The sequence below is a fragment of the Drosophila serrata genome, unplaced genomic scaffold, assembly GCF_035046125.1.
Source record: "Drosophila serrata isolate PLE 108 unplaced genomic scaffold, ASM3504612v1 contig_243, whole genome shotgun sequence".
In the NCBI taxonomy this organism is placed as follows: Eukaryota; Metazoa; Arthropoda; class Insecta; order Diptera; family Drosophilidae; genus Drosophila; species Drosophila serrata.
In genome coordinates this window covers 69,415-89,116 of record NW_028257141.1, presented here as the reverse complement: position 1 = coordinate 89,116, position 19,702 = coordinate 69,415, and the positions used below count along the sequence as shown (strand labels likewise).

The window sequence follows — 19,702 nt, the reverse complement described above, 5'->3', positions numbered from 1 at the left end:
TATTTTCTTTTGGGTCATATTTTGTAATTTCATATAATTTTTCTGAGAAGTAATAGTCAGAATCATTTATTTGATCTGTTTTACTTATTCTATTACTTCTCATTAAAAGGAAAATTTAAAAAAAAAAATCTTAGTTTTTCTCTAACATTTTTTCCTACCTATTATTTGTACAGCTATACGGGCCATACGACTAATTGGGCAGAAAAGGTTCCGCTCAATTTTACAAGTTATATTATATTATTAAAAAAAATATGCATCGCAGTGCAATCAAAAAAATTATGCAACGCAGTGCATTGGTAAAAAATATATGCGCTTCCTTTTTTTTTTTTTTGGTCTGAGCCGCTTCTGACCACGTCAGCTGGTCGTCGCCGGTTTGGCTACGATGACGTTCCCTCGATGGCGCAGGTGGCGGTCGTGCCTCCCACGCTTTATGTCTGCTGTCCTGGGCCTATGGGCTCAGGCGGTACCGGTGCTGGCTTCGCACAGGCAACTTTTCCCACGGAGGTGGAAGGGGCGGATTGCCTCTCGCACTAATCGTCTTTCCTTGTGCATGTATATTTGCAATGCACACTGTTCAGCGGTCCAGGGTAGTCGGCAGGGCACGTCTTTTTGAGTTCCGGTAATGGCTTGGGCGATGGAGGTTTTGCTATTATTTTTTCATTAACTTTTTTTATTGGCACTGAGTGAGTGGCGGCAATTTTTGGGCATTTATTTTTGTTAATTTGTTCCTTCAGGAAATCTAATTCTATCTGAAGTTTTTGGGTCGTAGCCCATGCGGGAGGTGGAGTATTTACGTAAAGTAGCCACTTTAGGTGTGCTATTCTCTTTTTTATTTTTTTCGCAACTCCTCCGCGATTGGCCATTGCTTTCACTCTACTCACTCAGACTCATTTTAAGTGCGCTATTCTCCTTTTTGTTGTATTTTTGTTTGACTGCAATCTTCGGAAATGTCACGGTCGCCATGTTATACTATAATCGCCAATTGTCATTCATAAACTCCAAGTTATAATATAAATTCCAGGTTTGATTTATAATTTGGTTTTATTTATTAGGAGCAGCTGAGGTGCCGCTCCAACAATCAAAATGATTCTGTTCTTTTACAATATTTCTTAAGTCTAAGTAAGGCTAAGTCTCGTAGCTGCGCTGCTCGCAGGCGGCGGCAGAGAGACGGTTATATATATTCTTAAATACATAAACACATAGCTATGCTCGCTTAAAACTGAGCGCGGAGATATATGCACATACATACATGTGGTCCGCTCGTGTTGCATTTATGCTCACTTGCACTATTTGTGTGCGGGCCAATGTATAAGTGGGCAGTTCATATTTCGTCCACTTGAGGTTCATGACTTATGTAAACACTGCAACAAAGTGTTACAGTGTGTACCCGATAAGTACTCTTGGTACAGTGGGTATTCAATATATGTGCATACTACACTACAGATAATATTGTCAAAGAGTGACTCACCTCTTTCGTTAGTCTCCGAACTCCCCCAGAGCGGGTGCCTCGCATTCGCATCACACCCGAGCACTAGGGTTTTCTTCATCACTTCCGCCCATTGCAGGAACTTGACTACCGGCTCAGGCGGGGCCGGCTCGTCATGGGCCATGTACGCCGATAATATGATGACTCCGCTCCCATCCGCCGCCACGAATCTGGCCACTGCTAGGTCAGGTGTGCTAAGATTGGGACAGAGAAAAGCATTAAAAAGATTCTTAATTACAATGGAAACTCTCGACCTACCATTCGAGTTTGTGCACAGTAGTGTGTATCCTTGGATTCTCAGTCCAGCGACTTGCCCGTCCCTGGTCCAAGGCTCCTGTATCAAACCGATGTCGATATCCCTCTCCCTTAGAAGGATCGTGAGATTAGCTGAAGCGTGCGAGCTGCGCTTCAGGTTAATCTGCACGATTCTCGACATCGATATTGGTGGGGGTGGCGTAGGGAGATTTGTCGTCGATGACCATGTCGTCCAACAATTTGTTGGTGTCATCGACCTCCTCCAGAATCTCGTCCGGCTCCGCCAAGAAGACCTTTATCTTGTTGTCATTTGCCTCCAGCTTGGGCATACAGCGCTGGTTTATCAGCAGGAGGAAAGGCTGGCTCGCCTTCATTTCCTGCTCTGCTCTGGGAATGGTCCAGTCCTCTGTATGGATGTTTGGGCCTTCAGACAGGCGATCACCCTCGCATGGTCAGTTTGGCCCTTTGGTAACCAAATGCGAGCTCTGGGTCTTCTTGGGATCTCCCTGGCGTGGACTAGCCTAATCTTAAGGCCAGCCCATGTGTCGCTAATCTTAGCCACACACTCCGCCAGGAAGCTTCGGGAGAACCCGTCGTCGCACCTGATGACCCGGTGCCCTCTGACCACGTCTGAGGAGTCGGCATGCTAACCAACCTGTCGGTCACCATGTCGGCCAACTTGGCCTCGATCTCCTCCCACTTCTCCGACAGCAGGCGACCGTCGTAATGGAGCTCGTCCACCAGTGCCATAGCCAGACTGTCTCTAGCCACCTCGCAAAATTTCTTTGCCTTTGCTCACTTCCTGTGGGCGAATTCGCTTCGCCTTCGAGGGCTGGAACGCCGCCGGGTTTGCCGCTTTGTACTGCTCAAATTCCGCGATCTTCGCAAAGAATGCCGAGAACGAAGCGGGCTCTGTTGACCCTCGCTCGTCTCTGATGGTGAGACATTTTCGCCATCTCTGAGGTGGTGCCCAGCTGAGCCCCACCTGTGTGTTAAGATTAGGGAGTGCTACTCGCAATCCCCTCGGATTGCGACTCTTCTTCGTCGGTCTCCGATACAATGTGAGATGCAGCGACCAGTCTCGGCCTCTGCATCTCCTTCTCGTCCTTCGTTGACAGTTTATGGGGTTTATCCTCTCCCGGGAGTTCCGAAGCTCGCTTTGTTGCATTCATCTCAATTCATGAACGCCAGCTTTGCTCGACCTGGCAAGCGCAGCGGGCCAGAGGGGGTTTGGGGCTTTGAAAACAGGTCGACCGCAGCTTCGCCCCAAAACTGCGGCAAGGCCACTTACGACCCAGGGTTGCCTGGCCCTGGGAAGGCTCCGTGCAGACACAGCTGGATTTGCCCCTCAGCTGCGAACCTGGAAGTCAGTGTGCACGGGTCGCATCACACACCTGACTTGAGGGGAGGCTGATTAAAGACTACCTAGGTCCGCCCGACTACAATTGGTCAGCATCCCCGGTCGAGCCTCGCTTGGAGAGTATAGTCGCACTACCGATGGTGTACACAGTTACGGCGGATGACACAGTCATCCCTTGATCTTCATGTGCACCGTATCGGCTGACGGTCAAAGTACAGTTTATATATAGGCTGAAATCTTTATTAAATTTTTTTATTAAATAATAATGTTTCACACATATTTTTTCTTACACTTGTGGTTTTGCAGTTTACATATTATATTTGTCTCGTTTTTGCAAATTTTATTATCACTAAGTATCAAATTAAGACATGTGTATATACATGTAAAGTATTGAGGAACAGTCGGACAACGGATACATATTTATTTCGGTGTGAATGGCGTTCGACCGATCGAGAGAGCAGAAGCAACATGATGCAGTTGCAGAAAAGAAGTCATCAGAAGCAGTCACATTTTCGGGATTCGTTTTTGAATACAATTGTAAAAGAAAACTTATAGAAGTCGTTTAAGTCTAATATCAGTTGTCAAAGTTGCTAAAGTCGTCTGAAGTTGTTGTTTAAAGTTTCCAATAGTTTCTAAAAACCCGCAAACTTATGTTAAATTAATCTCAGCATATTAATTCTAAATAAACTATATAATACTAACTTTACATTTGGAGCTCGTTCCGAGTCTGAGATAAACAATAAAGTGTCCAAAATTGAAACGGAAAGAGTTAACTTAAGTTAAATTAATTAAGTTAAATTAAAGAGAATGACTCGAAGTTGCAAAACAGAAGTTGTGAAATTCGGTTGGAAAAAGAAACTGCGTATTAAAGCGATTCAGGTAGAGAAAATATCGAAGTAGACAAAGAAATCAAAGAAGACAACTGCGCAGTTTAATTCTGTTCTCTTATATTCCTCTGGCTGTGTCTTGGATTCGGAAAAATTTTAAAAATGACGTGTAGAACGCCAGCAAAAAATAGAAGAGCAGAAAGAAGTAGTGGAACTGAAAGACAATGAAAATGCAATAGAAGTTTCGGACATGAAGAATAAAATCGACAATATATTGCAGTTGTTGTCATTAAAAATTAAAATTAATATAAACACTAAGACGAGCTAAGCCACAAATTTATAATTTTAAGAAAGTGGTAAACGATTTTGATGGTCAATTGGTGCAACATTTTTTCGAAATGTTCGAAAAAAAAAAAATGCAGATGCATACGATCTCACACTGAAACAGATGTATGTATAAGCCAGAGGCAAGATGATAGGTTGAGCCAAATTGTTTCTACAGTCAGTGTGTGTGAGCGAATTTAATGAACTAAAGAGAGTACTGATAGAAGAGTTTTCAATCAGTACCTATAGCGCCGACGTGTATCGCCAGTTGCAAAGCATGAAGAAAAAGAAGAGCGAGACATTTCACGAATACATTTTACATTTACGTCAGATTGCCGCGGCAGGAAAGGTTGAGGAATCAGCGGTGCTGCAGTACATCGTAAACGGACTAGTTGATGTAAAAAAACGAGTACAAGGCAATACTTTATTCGTGCAAGACGTTCAAATCCCTTAGAGAGCAATATGAAATTATAATGCAATTGGACGATAAGCATCGTAATTCGTGGAACTAGCGAAGTGCATCACCAAATAACCAACAAAAACGAGAAGAACTCCTTTTCAAGTGTGGTTGAGCAGAGCATAAAATCAAAGATTGTCAGTCTCCAACGAAGTGCTTCAAATGCAATGAAGGCTATATTGCTATAAATTGTCCGTTTGTAATCTCCGTAAATGGTACAGAAATAAATTGCTTGGTCGATGCAGGATCGGATGTTTCACTTTTCACGAAGAAGATTGCTGACAAAATTGAAATCATTGATATTTATAAAAGTGCATCGTTGTTGAGTGGTCTGGGCCAGAAAAAAATAAATCCTATTAGATTTTTCACCGCTGAAGTTGTTACCGACCAGTTATTCACGCAGCAAAAGTTTCTAGTCGTGCCCGATGACGTCATCGATGGAGCCTTGTTAGGTCATGATTTTTTTTTTTCTAGATAGTTCAAAAATGGCTTCAAATTGACGGGCTTGAGAGCTGAAGAAAAATAAGCAGATGTATTTGACTCCGATGTTTATAATATTATAGAAGCATCTTATTTGTTTACTGTTTCCCCTCAGTATAAAGAAGCAGTGACAAAACTCATCGAGTAAGTCCAGAGAAGGCCATTAAACCCTTCTAATCAGTGTCCAGTCGAGCTGAAGATCACTCTAGAACGCGTAATAAAACCATTTCATCAGTCACCATTGCCTTTGTCTGCAAGCGAAACCGAGGCTGTTAAAACCCAAATAACTGAATGGTTGACCCAGGGAATAATACGTAAGTCATCATCGAACGTGGCCAGCAGAGTTGTAGTGGTCAAGAAGAAAGACAGTTCCTTTCGAGTCTGTATTGCCTACAGAAAACTGAAAAGCATGGTGTTGGCGGATTGTTTTCCAGTATTGTTGATGGAAGAAGTTTTGGAAAAACTACAAGAGGCCGCATTTTCCTCAACTCTGGATCTGGAAAATGGGGTTTTTCATGTAGCGGTGGCGGAGGCTTGCAGACCGCTTACTGCATTTGTAACAAAAGAGGAACTCTTTAAATTTAACAAAGCTCCGTTCGGATTTAAAAATTCACCGGCTGCATTTATCAGATTTGTTAATCTCATATTTTAAGACCTGATCAACGGCAATGTGATGTAGTTTTACGTAAACGATATTATTGTATACGCATCCGCAGCGGACGAATGCATGGAAAAAACAAGACGTGTACTAGAAACAGCAACGCAGTTTGAACTGAAGATCAAATGGAAGAAATGAAACTTCATGCAGTCCCGTTTACACTTTTTAGGACACACTGTGGAAAATGGAAAAATATGGCCAGACGAAGAAAAAACATCGGCTGTAAATAGATTTAAAACGCCAAAAAATATACGAGAAGTGCAATTATTTCTTGGTTTAACAGGTTTTTTTTCAGAAAGTTTATTCCAGGTTATGCTAACATTGCCCGACCGTTGACCAATCTCTCCAGAAAGGACGTCGAATTCCAAACAGGAAGTGCAGAACTGCAGCTTTAGCGGATTCTCTCCTGCGAACAGCACAAACTAACTGCACACCTGCACACATTTTTACTGCAGGTATTTGATGGGCAACTGCAGACAGTTTATTTCTGGAGTAAGAAGACGTCAGTTTCAGAGGCCGACTGACATGACATCTTAGAGGCGAAAGCGATCTATTTAGTGCTCAGAAACCTCATGGGCATTCAATTCAAGCTTGTCACAGATTGCTCCACGTTTAAGGATACCACCAGGAAAGACGATATTCCGAGAGAAGTTGCAGCGTACGTGATATATCTACAGGATTTCAACTGCAATGTTGTTCACAAGCCAGGGGACAAGATGAAACTCATGGATCACCTGAGTCACCATCCAGAGTCATTTTGGATTGTAAGGATTGTATGAGGAACGCACAAAAGAATGACGAATACAGTAAGGCAATTCTGGTCATTCTCTAGGACCGTCCATATCAAAATTTTAGGATGAAAGGCGATATTCTTTACCGAACCGTCGAAGGCAACGATTATTATTATTATTATTATGCTTATTATTGTTGTGCCTAAATCGATGGAAAAAGATATAATTCAAAAGTCTCATGAAGTCGGTCACTTTGCAGTTCAAAAAACAATTCATTCCGTAAAGCAGCAGTTTTGGATCCCTCACCTAGAGCGGAAGCTAACGAATTTTATAGCCAACTGTATTAAATGCATTATTTACAGTAAGAAGATGGGAAAGCAAGAAGGGCTATTGCACTGCATTGCCAAAGGAGATACCCCGTTGCACACATTAAATATGGACCATTTGGGGCCAATAGACGCCACATCAAAACAGTACAAATATAAACTGGCAATTGTCGATGAATTCGCCAAGTTTGTTTGGCTCTATCCCACGAAAAATATAGGGCAGGCAGAGGTTCTCTGGAGATTCACTGAGTGGTCCAATGTGTTTGGATTTCCGAAACGAGATGTCAGCGATCGAGGTTCTGCTTTTACATCTGGAGCATTTGAAGAGTGGCTGAACATCAACAAAGTGGAACATATTTGTTCAACTACTGGAGTATATCGTGGAAAAGGCCAAGTTAAGTATTAACTGATCAATCGTTTCTGTCATCGCCAAAGTATCTGCTGAAGAGTCTAGTAAGTTGGTCAAATTTGTGCCTCAGGTGCAAAAGGCTATAAACTCACAAGTAAATTCCTCAACAAAAATGTCGCTATTTAAACTGTTGTTTGGGATACGAATGTACAGCCTTGCAGAAGAGCGCTTGCAAGAAATCCTAAATGAAGAGTTTGACTCTCAGTTTAATCTTGAGCGACAAGAAATGCGAGAAACAGCTAAAAAGAACATTGAAAAGGCGCAGCAAATATTTAAGCGAGACTACGACAAAAAGCGCAAGCATGCTCACAACTACAGATTGGGTGATCTCGTCGCAATCAAGAGGACTCAGTTTGTCGCAGGAAGGAAGCTAGTCCGTATTTAGGAGCATATGAGTTCGTCCAAATTAAGCGAAATGGCCGGTACGACGTTCGCAAAGTAGCCCAAGTGGAAGAACCAAACGGAACCAGTACTATCTGCGATAACATGAAGCTGTGGAGGTTCGTAGCCTACAATGACGATGAGTTGGTTTCATCTGGGTCAGATGAGGATGAGCAGGATAGCCGAGTGTAAAGTATTAAGGTACAGTCGGACAACGGATACACATTTAATTTCGGTGTGAAGAGAAAGCAGAAGGAACATGGAGTAGTTGCAGAAAGGGAGTCATCAGAAGCAGTCGCATTTTCGGGAGTAGTTTTTGAATAAAATAGTAATAGAAAGCTTATTAAAGTCGTTTTAAGTTGAATATCAGTTTTCAAAGTTGCAAAGTCGTCTGAAGTTATTGTTTTAAGTTTCCAATAGTTTATATAATCCCGCACACCTTTGTTATATTAATGTCAGCATACTAATTCTAAATAAGCTATATAATACAAACTCTACATAAATCAGTGTTACGTACAAATTCAAACAAAACATTTTTCTTAACTGAAAGTGCCGGCTCGTAACTGCGCAACCTTCTTTAGCTTATTATAAAATATTTTATATTTGGACAACGAGATATAGGTATTTAATAGAATTTTATATTAAGTATTAGACATCAGACCCGAAATATTATTTAATATGAAGCCCTGATTTTGAAATTGGTTTGACTCATATATTTGAAAGGGGTGATAAAGTAGTTTTTACAAAGTAAGGACCCATATGTATAAAATTTAAATATATTTCATTCTCGTTTCTATATTAATTTGACCGAAACCGGTCTATTTTAAGAATAGCACTCATGATCATGTTAACGTTTTCAATACGGACGGCCCTGCTGAGGATGGGCAATCATAGGCCAGCATGGCCCTTATATATCCGGATGTTGTTTTTCACAAGGACCTGGAAAATCTTACGCGGTGAAGTCCTTTTGGATCGCGGTAGTTTTAGAGAAGGCAAGTAGTTCACCTGGCGACCTCTTGTCTAGTGATGCCAGTACCTCTACTGCCTCTACTAGTGATGCCAGTACTGGGGCACCTAGGTGTTTTACTCTTGCCTGCGTTAGGGCTGGGCACTTACAGATGAGACGTTCCAAGGTTTCGGTTGCCGTTGTTGGTGATGCCCAGCCTGACTGCATGCGCGGCAGTCAGGCAGTGACCCGTAATAATTTCCATTAATAGTCTGCAGTCTTTTCGGGATAGATGCAGTACGTAGTGGTTGAGTTTGTCATTGCGCTCTTTGCACATGATTTTAGATGTTTTGCTAGTCGCGGAGTTTCCTTTTCACCTGCTTTTTGCTAGTACGTCCGCTCGCCTCTCCAACTCGCTTTGGAGCGTTCTAAGAGAGACTGGAACGTTTTCTGTTCTATCGATAGCCAGTCCGACTCCTTCCTTTGCAAGTTCATCTTCGATTTCGTTTCCCTCTATGCCCTGGTGGCTGGGAGCCCAATAGATCTGCACTGACGTTGTCGTGCTCAGGATATCTAGTGCGTCCCTGCTTGCCAGTACCTTTTTTGGAACTGACCACTGACGATTTCATGGATCTAATCGCCGCCTGACTGTCTACGAATAAGTTTACCGCCTCACATGGGCGGGCTATTTCCTGTGCAAGCTCTGCCGCCTTCCTGATAACGAAGACTTCCGCTTGGTAGCTTAAACGACAACCTCGTCTCGGGGTCTGTACCCCGCTCCAACTCCTCCTTCCATCTTGGAGCCGTCAGTGTATATATTGTCTTAAGGTCCCATGAATGTTCATGTTTTCACATCAGGGCAAGTTCTAGGCGTCATGTAGTCAGGTATACTGCTCATGGTTCGACCAATTGAGCTGTGCCCGTATCTTTTTGTCGACATACTTCCTTCCGCTACTTGGCGTTGTGCAGCCTTTCCCGCGGTTAGTTGCGCGTGAATGTCTAGGGGATCAATTCCCATTATAGTCTCTAGAGCTTTTATAGGGGTTGACCTCTGCGCCCCAAATAAGCAGAGCAGTGCCTACCGCATATAGCGCAATGGTGGACTTTTTCACCCTCTCTAGTACATTGAGTTTCCATGCCAGTACAGTGCCAAGGTATCTGACTTGTGTTTTCGGGGTCAGCCTGGTTGTATTTATTTTTAGGGGGATCCATGGCGGTACCTTGTATCTCTTAGGTTTTATCCGCATTGATACTGAGTCCTACCTTGTCCGCCCACTCACATATCTCCCTGAGTGTTGATTCCATGATCGAGCTTAGGGTCGATGGACATACTTCCGTGATAATTATGCTTATGTCTTCAGCATAGGCTGTTATCTTTGGGGCCTTCCTCTCGAACCTTCTGATTAGGTCGTCAATCACTAGATTCCATAGAAGGAGAGACAGGACTCCACCTTGCGGCGTGCCTCTGTGCGCTCCTTTCACCATAAAAGCGGTGCCCCAATCCGCCGACTCCACTAATTTCCCTTTTGTATATGCGTGCTGGTTGGTTGATAGTGATCTGCCCACATCGTTTCTAATGTAAAGGTCCAGCAGCTTTTCAAGCGTCTTGAGTAGAAAGGAGGTAAGGCTTATCGGCCTGAAGTCTTAGGACTGACGTGGCTGCTCTTTCCTGCTTTAGAAAGGAAGACAATCCTCGAGGTCCTCGAGGTGCTGTTAGGGCCTCTTCGCTGCCCTCAGCCCACTGCCCGTTGTCGCGTTTGAGCTGACTCTATATGGTGGGTTGCTTTGAAAGCAACTTCCGTAGTCTAGCCGTTTCTGGGGCCGTCTCTATGATGGAGCAGAAGTTTCTCCAAGAGCTTCTTTGTACCCTGCGTATTTCCTTCTTGTCGTTCCTTAGCAGGATTTTGTATTCCTCGTTGATTATATCATCCTTCGCCTGCTTGCCAAGTTTGAAGAATTCTCTGAAAATATCGCGTTGGGGTGAGAGGTCCTTGTTCCACCAGGGTGGTCTGGTCTTTTTCTTACTTCTTAAAATCGGGCATGATGCGTGATATACCCTTTGTAATTCCTTTGAAAGGGTCTCTAAGGACTTTTCTTTGTCTTCAAAGGATTTTACTGTGCCCGGACTATTCGCGAGATTTGGAGAGATTATATCATTAGACTTACCCCAGTTAGTATGTGATCGAGTTCGAATTGGAACTGGAATTGGAATTGGAATAGGAACTCTCCAAGACCTTCCAGTCTGATACCATTGTACCTTGTCCCGCTACGAGTGTTATATATAACAAGTTGTAAGAGGTGTGGCCAACAAAGGTGTGTTCTTCCCCAACGTTTGCTATATATAAATTAGTAGAAAGAATAAAGTCAAAAAGTGACGCACCTCTGTCGTTTATGTCGGGGCTTCCCCATACGCTGTAGTGCGCATTGGCGTATGCACCTACGATCAGTTGCTGGTCCTTTGAGCCGGGATCAACCTGATTTCTGAGTTCTTCCGGTGGAGCTGGCCTATTTTATGCCATGTAGCAGGAAGATACCATTAGGTGCTTCTTCTTGCTTTCTAGCAACTCCACAGTCATTTCGTCCGAGCTGTAATGAGACATAAGGTTAGGTTGAAGACCCTTCCGTACGAGTACGGCGGTTCTGTTTCTGCTTACCAATGGTGTGTAGAACGCGTTGGTAATTGAGGATTTTAGTCCGGCGACAGCATTGGCCGAGGCAATTCCTGGCTCTTGGACTAGAGCTACATTGCTGTATGGCAATTAGGCTTTCCGCTGACGCTACCTTGCTCTTATGCAGATTGAGCTGCAGTACCTTTTGGGATATGGGTACTGGGCTCAACTCCACTCACTACTATCGTCAGGTCACCGTTTTCCTCCTCTTCTGCCTTATCCAGCGTTAGTTCCTGGGCGGCGTCCACAATAGTTTCCAGACCTAGGTCTTTCTCCTTCAGGGTGTGGTCATCTTTATCCCCGGGATGGCGCTTTTTGAGGCGCAGGTAAACGCTACCCATGCCCAACGCCATCTTCACGAATCTGGGATACAGGATGTCCTCTGCCTCCTTGTTAATCTGGAGGACTACGCAAGGCACCCCTCTTTGGGTAACTGGCTCGTAATGTGCAGTACGCTGCTCCCGTCAAATCAGAGGTGTGACCGCTGGCGACACGCAGAGAGGATTGCTCCCCTCCGTGCCCACCGGTGGTAGCAGTCACGCCTTCCACCGACGTTTGGGCCGGTTGCTTCTCCTTTCTCCATCCCTGCGAAAAAATTGGTTTATTTCCGGGGAACCACCCACTTGCGTTTTATGCCTGCCACCAGGCACCTACAACCATGGTTAGTGATTCATTTCCTCCGGCGTTTAAGCGGGATGAATTGAATCGAAGCCTTAGCTAGACATTGCATTACCCCGGACAGAGCATGCGGCACTGCATTACCATTGTACGGGGTAACACAGTGCCCATTGCCAGCCGTAAAGTAATATATATGTGGTAAGATTTGAAGATTAAAATTCGCGATTTAAATATTGTTAAGGGGTATTGTTAAAGTGGTAGTAGAGAACGAGGTATCCCTCTACACCGATGGCTCTAAGATGAGCTGTGGCGTTGGAGCTGGGATCTGGGATGAGAATTAGGGAATTAAAAAAGCATTCAATCTTCCAGACTCAGCGGCAGCATTTCAGGCTAAGTTACTAGCCATAAGAAAAGCAGTCGAACTCTCCTTAAGGCAGGACCTTAGGGACACAAAGTGCGTATCTACTCGAATAGCCAAGCGGCTATCAAATCCCTAGCTTCCGTGAAAATAAATTCACGGCTAGTGGCAGAATGCAAGAAGGCCATTAATAGACTTGCTAATAAAAATGAGGTACCCAGGTACCAGGACACGTTGAGATCCCGGGGAACGAAAAGCCGGACGCTAGCCCGTGCAGGCTCGGCAGGGCTAAGTTCGGACATCGATCCAGACAAGGATCCATGACCACTTCAAGCAGTTAGCTAAAAAGGAATGGCTAAGTAAGAGCGAGCACAGAAGGTCAAAAGAATGCTATCCAACAGCAAATGGGAGATCAGCATTATCACGGCAGTCACCACGGGACATTGGGCGGTCGGATCGCATGCAATGAAGATGGGACTGCCATATAATACAATCTGTAGAAGCTTTAAGACAACTACAGAGCGAGAGACCCCGGAACATCTGCTCTGCTTCTGCCCAGCGCAGAATCATATCAGACTTCGACCCTTTGGTGCCTACCAGATGGAGTCACTGGGAAGCATAGGAAAGCTGAAGGTATCGGCAATCCTAGGTTTCCTTACTGACTCTGGTTGGTACTGATTGCGATCAGGATTACCAGCAACAAACAGAGGGGGTGGAACTAAAAGAAGCTTAGCTCTTCTTAGAGGCTCTAGTTTTGGGCCTCACCACCGAAACCTAACCTAAACCTTATTTTTAGGCCAAACCAATTATTTGTATCTTTTTTTTTATATTTTTATTACATTAAACCGAAATTCTAAAATTGAAAATATGCTATAAACTGGATAAGTTGTAATTTTTTGTTTTATTTCTTTACCGATCCGGTAAGTAAGTATAGACATTGTATGATGCACACTTTCTCCAAAAGTGATAAAAAAAATCCCTTACGAATAAATTTAAAATATTTTGATCACTACTGATGTTGGACTATCATTGGAAGAGAGCGCAGTGTATCAAAAGGAATTGAAAATTCTGGTCATCATAAATTGCATCTCTAAGTTCTACATTGCCTTTTTACAAAACGAATTGCTGAAATTCTATGAAATTCCAACGCGGTAAATCATCAAATGTTCTTGGTTTTAAAGACTCTTGTGGGAGGTTCAGTGTTTTTAAACATTCGGATATTTTGAGTATGCTTGGTTTGGATCTTTTATGTTGTTATTTATTTATTTTGTTAATAAAAAGTTTTAACACAAATTTCCGGCTGAAACCTAGCTATATCAATGCAGTGAATGCAATCAAGTAGAACTTTAGGTACCGTTTAAATCTCAAGTTTTTTTTAAGTTAATTATAATAGAATTATAATTGAATTATAATTGAATTTTAATTGAATTGAATTATAATTGAATTATAATCCTTTATTTTTGTGACGGTAAGTCCTGTAACAAAAGATTTAATCTGTTACCACGATTAGTTCTAAGTGTCAATAGAGAATAATATTTTTCAACCTGAGTGCGTTTGGCTGGACATAAGTCCAGGCGTGTCTGTAATAAATGCACCTGCAAGAGCTTCTTAAACGATGATCCTAATCAGAAATAGTTAAACCGTTTCAAATAATTTGGGACAACTCAAACGAAACACGCGTCGCAATTATACGGCTGTATGTTGGCAAAACTGGCTGCCATGGTGAATTAATTCTAATAAGAATGGGCCATAATTGTGCCTTAGAACTTTAATAATTTGGAAGTCCGTCAAAGGAGGGAAGCAGTTCCGACAATTAAGAAAGCTAATACCTTATAATTTATTTAACTGTTAAGATAATCCTATATGTTATGTACATCATTAAAGTCTTTAAGTAAAAACTTTAATAATTGTGAATTTAAATCGCAATCATCATGGGTATATGCATGTACAGATCAACTAAAAGAATTAATTTAGGTAGCATTAAAACTGAAAGAATAGTTTGCATAGAAGAGAACAGACAGGCAGATAGACATAGCTATGTATATCGATTAGGCTATTTATGCTGATCAAGAATATATGTATTTTATAGACTCCTTCCCTGCGTTTAAAACTTCTCAAAATTATTCTAATAAGTATATGTCGGTAACTTTCGGATTCAGGTCTGAATCCGGTTGGATTCTTTCCTGAATCATATGGGAAATTTCATACAACCCATCTAGGAATTTCCATATAGTAGGCATTAGAAAACTTGAACACGGAATCATCTGTGGACCCGCCAGGAATCCTGCGAGGAACTTTTCGTGAATTTTGACACGAAACCGCTCCTGAATCAGAAGAGAATATAGAACCGGATTATGAGCGGGATCAGCCAGGAATTCCAGACAGAATTAGGCTGTAATCGGAGGGGAATGCAGAGCAGAATCCGAAAGGAATCCCAAAGGAAGACGTGTAGAAAAACCACGGAAACCCCTCCCCCTTATAAAATATCTGGCCCATTTACAATTTATTTATTTATAAAACTTTATAATTTTTTTAATGATTACCACAATTTTTATTAGCACAACTTCTTGCATTTCTTCTAAACGTGTGTTACGGGTATTCCCTTCCGGCTGTTGGCCCGTTAATCTATAAATAGAATACAAAAGAATCAATATGACAATATGTTAATAAAACACGCGTCTAACACTGTTGAGTTGATATTTCAAACTGAATTTTATTTCTTAAAATCCTAGCTTAGGTTGCTAACATGAGATTTCAATATCCTTATCTCTAGACCCACGGATCGGTATATCCCCGACCGCGTGAAACATTCTATCGCTCTTATTTTTAACATGCTAACAGCTACATTTCTATTGCCTAGACATAGACAAGCTCTTATCTCTCTGAAATAAAAATATATATATGTTTGTTCTTTCTGCACACAATACTTCGCTTAAATATACATACCAATTAAACAGAAAACAAATTCTGGAAATATAATGATTTTCCCGTGCACACCATCTAGGCTGAAAACGCATCCCGGTTCAAAAGCAATTCTCCAAAAGAATTTATTAATGGAATACAAATATTTTATTTATTTTGTACACTGTAAGCAGAAGTTACAAACTTAAGCTACAGGACGGGATCGGCCATTTCAGCCGGAATACGGTTTACATAATTTGCTTAAATAAATATAGAGGGTTCTTATAAATGTATTAACAAGTTAATTACACATGGATTATTTACAAGTAACAAATAAAATTATATTTTATGAGGAAAGTGATAGGTTTATATACGATGCAAAAGATTTGCTGATTTAAGGAAATTTATAATTAACTGGAGGTTTGCAAAATTAGGGTTGATTAACTGATCGGTAAGTTTAATGTTTGGTAAGTTTGTTCTATGAGTTTGTAGGGCTGGACAGTCGTTAAGGATATGGGAGATAGATATCTTTTCGTAGGTACAGAGTTGGCACTGTTCGTTTGGTGGTTGTGAGAAGCGATATACGTGGGCGAGTCTGGTGTGGCCGAGTCGAAGACGGATTATTTGAGTGATCTCTCTTCTTGGTAGGTTGAAGGTTTGTGGGGTTTTTATGTAGTCAGCTATGCATAGGGCTTCTGGGTTGATCTGTTGATACCACTGAGATGATTTCTGCAATATTTTTGGCTTGTATTTTAGCGTGTCGATTTTTATTTGTTTGTTAATGTCTCCACGGTTAACGTTTGATATTGTTAGTAGTGGAGCGTTGGTCGCTTCTTTCGCTGTTGTATCGGCATTTTCGTTGCCTTTGATTCCGACGTGGCTGGGGACCCATAAGAGCTTGATTTTGTTTTTGTGTCTTTGCAGAAGGTCGCGGATATATGATACATAAAAGCTGGAATTGTTTATGTTTGCAAGTGCTTCCAATGTGAATAGGGAGTCTGAGCAGATGCAAAATTTTCCTCTTGCCTTGACTGATATTTTAATGGTTTCAAGAATAGCAATCGCCTCGGCTGAACAGATGAGTAGCTTGGAAGAAAAACTTGTTTAAGTGTTTCATCTTTTGTCGTTACCGCAAAGTCAATTATTTCCTTACTCAAGGATCCATCTGTGAACAGAAGCGTGAAATTTTTGCTCATAAGCTGGTGTCTAATTTCCAGAAATTGTTTGACAAATATGTCCTTGTTGATGTCTGATTTTTTTACTTGGCTTAGTCGGGTATCTATCAGATTGGTATCCAGAAACCAGGGTTTACATGTTGGTTTTGGCTTATGAGGAAGAGAGGTGGGGAATCCGAGCTTTTGGGCAAGATTAATGCAGTGGTTGACGGTGGAGGATCGGTATTTTTTTGTTTTATTTTTGATAATCCGGTGAATGATTTGCTTAAAGAGAGGTGTCGTTTGCGTGCATGATAATGTTGATTGTTTTTGTTTTTAAGTGGTCGATTCTGTTTTCTATTGGTTCAATGTTTGATTCTAGGTATACATTGAAAGTGGGTGTAGAACAGAAGGCTCCCAGAGACGTTCGTTGGAGTGAAATAATTAAGGTTTTAATTGGTTTTATTAGTGATTTCGGAGAGTTACCATATATAGGTAAAGCATAATCAATTTTGGAAATGCATAGACTTTTGACGATTTGGATTTGGGTGTTGGGGTGGCTGCTATATTTTCCGCTGGAAAAGCATTTAATTATGTTCGATGATTTCTGTAGTGACTTGTGTAGTTTAGTAATATGGGGTTTGAAATTGTATTTTGTATTGAAAGATAGACCTAGAATGGTGAGTTCGTTAACTGTGTTAATAATTGCGGATTGTGTAGAGACCTGGCATGAACATGGTTTTTTCCGGCAAATGTGAATATGTTTGCATTTTGAAATTGAAAGCATAGCTCCGGATTTTTGGCACCACTCATTAATTTTAGCAAGCAGCATATCGAGGTTGATTGAAATGTTTTTATCTTTTTTTAATGGTAGGTAGGTAGGTTACAGTGGTGAGGCCCAATGCTGGGGCCTCCAATTAGAGCTAAGCTCCTTTTTGTTCCACTCCCTCTGTTTGTTGTTGTTATTCACTATCAGTACCAAACAGAGTCAGCAAGGAAACCTAGGATTGCTGAAACTTTCAGCTTTCCTATGCTTCTTAGTGACTCCATCTGGTAGGCACCGAAGTGGCGAAATCTGATGTGGCTTAGCGCTGGGCAGAAGCAGAGCAGATGTTCCGGTGTCTCTTGCTCTGTAGGTTGCTTACAGCTTCTACAGATTGCGTTGTATGGCAGTCCCAACTTCATTGCGTGCGAACCGATCGCCCAATGTCCCGTGGTGAGTGCCGAGAACCTGCTGATATCCCGCTTGCTGTTGGATAGTAGTTCCCTGGTTCGTTTCTTGTCGTACCTCCTCGTACATTTCCTTGACCTTCTGTGATCGCTCTCCCTTTGCCATTTTTTACTAGCTATCTCTCTAAAGTAGTCATGGATCCTTGTCTGGATCGCGTTTAGGGAGATTGGTAATTCGAAGTCAGAACTTAGCCCCGCCGAGCCTGCACGGGCTAGTTGTCTGCCTTCTCATTACCTGGGATCTCGTTGTGTCCCGGTACCCATGTTACTTGTACCCTATTTTTGTCGGCAAGTCTATTAAGGGCCTTCTTGCATTCTGCCACTAGTCGTGAGTTTGTTTTCACGGCAGATAGGGATTTTATAGCCGCTTGGCTATCCGAGTAGATTCGAACTCTTTTGCCCATGAGGTCCTGCCCTAAGGAAAGTTCGACTGCTTCCCTTATGGCTAGTAACTCAGCCTGAAAGACCGTCGCTGAGTTGGAGAGATTGAAAGCCTTTTCAATTCCCCAATTTTCAGCGAAGATCCCAGCCCCTACGCCGCAGCTCATTTTTGAGCTATCGGTGTAGAGGGACACCTCGTTCTCCACTACTACTCTGCCCCTACTCCAGTCTTCCCTTGATGGGTATGATGTCGAGAATGCGTTCCCCAATTTCATTTCCGACTACATGATCGGTCTTTACGTCTGTGTTAATGCCGCTGTTTCCAAGGATCTTGCCGTGCCCGTCGCCGTAGTCCCTCCAGCAATTGCTCGCCTTCAGTCTTACTGCGCTCTGTGCCGCAGTGTCCTTCACGAACAGCTCTATCGGCATTATATCTAGGATAGCGTTGAGAGCAGCCGCGGGGCATGAGCGCATTGCACCTACTGCCCCCGCACTCGCTGCCCGTTGCATCCGTGTCAGCTTCGTTCTGTTGTAAGCCCTAGTTTGTGCCGGCCACCATACTTGGGCTCCGTATGTTAGAATTGGCCGTACCACTGCAGTGTAGAGCCATAGAATTATCTTTGCGTGCAGTCCCCATTTGTTCCCAAACATTTTCCTGCAGGAGTAGAATGCAATGCTTGCTTTCCTTACCCTTTCTGCAATGTTATCTTTCCATGAGAGCTTTTTATCCAGAATAACTCCTAGATACTTCGCTCGCTCCGATAGTTTTAGCTCCATGCCGCTAATACTGGGCATGTTGAAGGGAGGTATCTTAGTTCTTCGTCTGAAGAGCATAAGTTCCGTTTTAGTGGGGTTGATACCTAGTCCGCAGGTTTCTGCCCATTTGTTTAAACGACCTAGCGCACCCGTCATTATATCGCTAATAACGTCAGGGTATGGTCCTGATACTAGCAGTACTACGTCGTCCGCGTATGCAACTGCTTTGACTCCACCCGTATTGAGATCTGTCAATATGCCGTTCATATTTGTGAGCCAGAGTAGGGGCGATAGTACCCCGCCCTAAGGTGTGCCTCTCTTCACAGTCCGCGTGAGGTGAGTGCCACTCAGTTCGGCTGTGATCGTCCTGCTCTTTAGCATGACTCCGATCCACTCTCTGATGCCTCTTTCAATACCTAGCAAGTTGAGGGAGCCCAGGATAGAGTCGGGGTTCACGTTATTGAACGCGCCTTCGATGTCTAGGAAGGCTGCCATCGTGTATTGTTTGTGTTGTAATGTCTTCTCGACATGATGTACAACTACGTGTAGCGCTGTTTCCGTTGATTTTCCTCTGAGATACTCATGCTGCGCATGCGAGAGTTGATGTCCTTCTAGAGACTCTCGGATGTGGACGTCCAAGAGTCTCTCTAGTGTCTTCAGGGTGAAGGAGGTGAGACTTATCGGTCTATAATGCTTTGCTAGGATATGCCCCCTTCTGCCCGGTTTCGGTATAAAAATGACTTTAGCCTCTCTCCACAACAGTGGGACGTGCGTCAGTCTTAAACAATCTTCGTTAATGGCTTTTAGCCATTTGCAAATACTATCCTTAGCTGATTGTAGCATTGCCGGTATTAAGCCGTCTGGGCCCGGGCTTTTATACTTATGGAAAGAATCTATTGCCCACTGAATTCGCTCAGTGGTAATGATGTCTATCGTAGGTGTATCCATTTGAGAGCTCGTTCCCTCCTCGGGTTCCGAGCTTCCTGGGAAGTGGG

At 42.7% G+C, this 19,702-nt stretch overlaps 1 protein-coding gene across 1 annotated transcript in view; it reads left to right on the top strand.

Moving 5' to 3' along the window:
* Positions 1–19,702, top strand: part of LOC110187879 (unconventional myosin-VIIa-like) — a 159,931-nt gene that overhangs the window by 102,159 nt on the left and 38,070 nt on the right. The window lies entirely within an intron of this gene.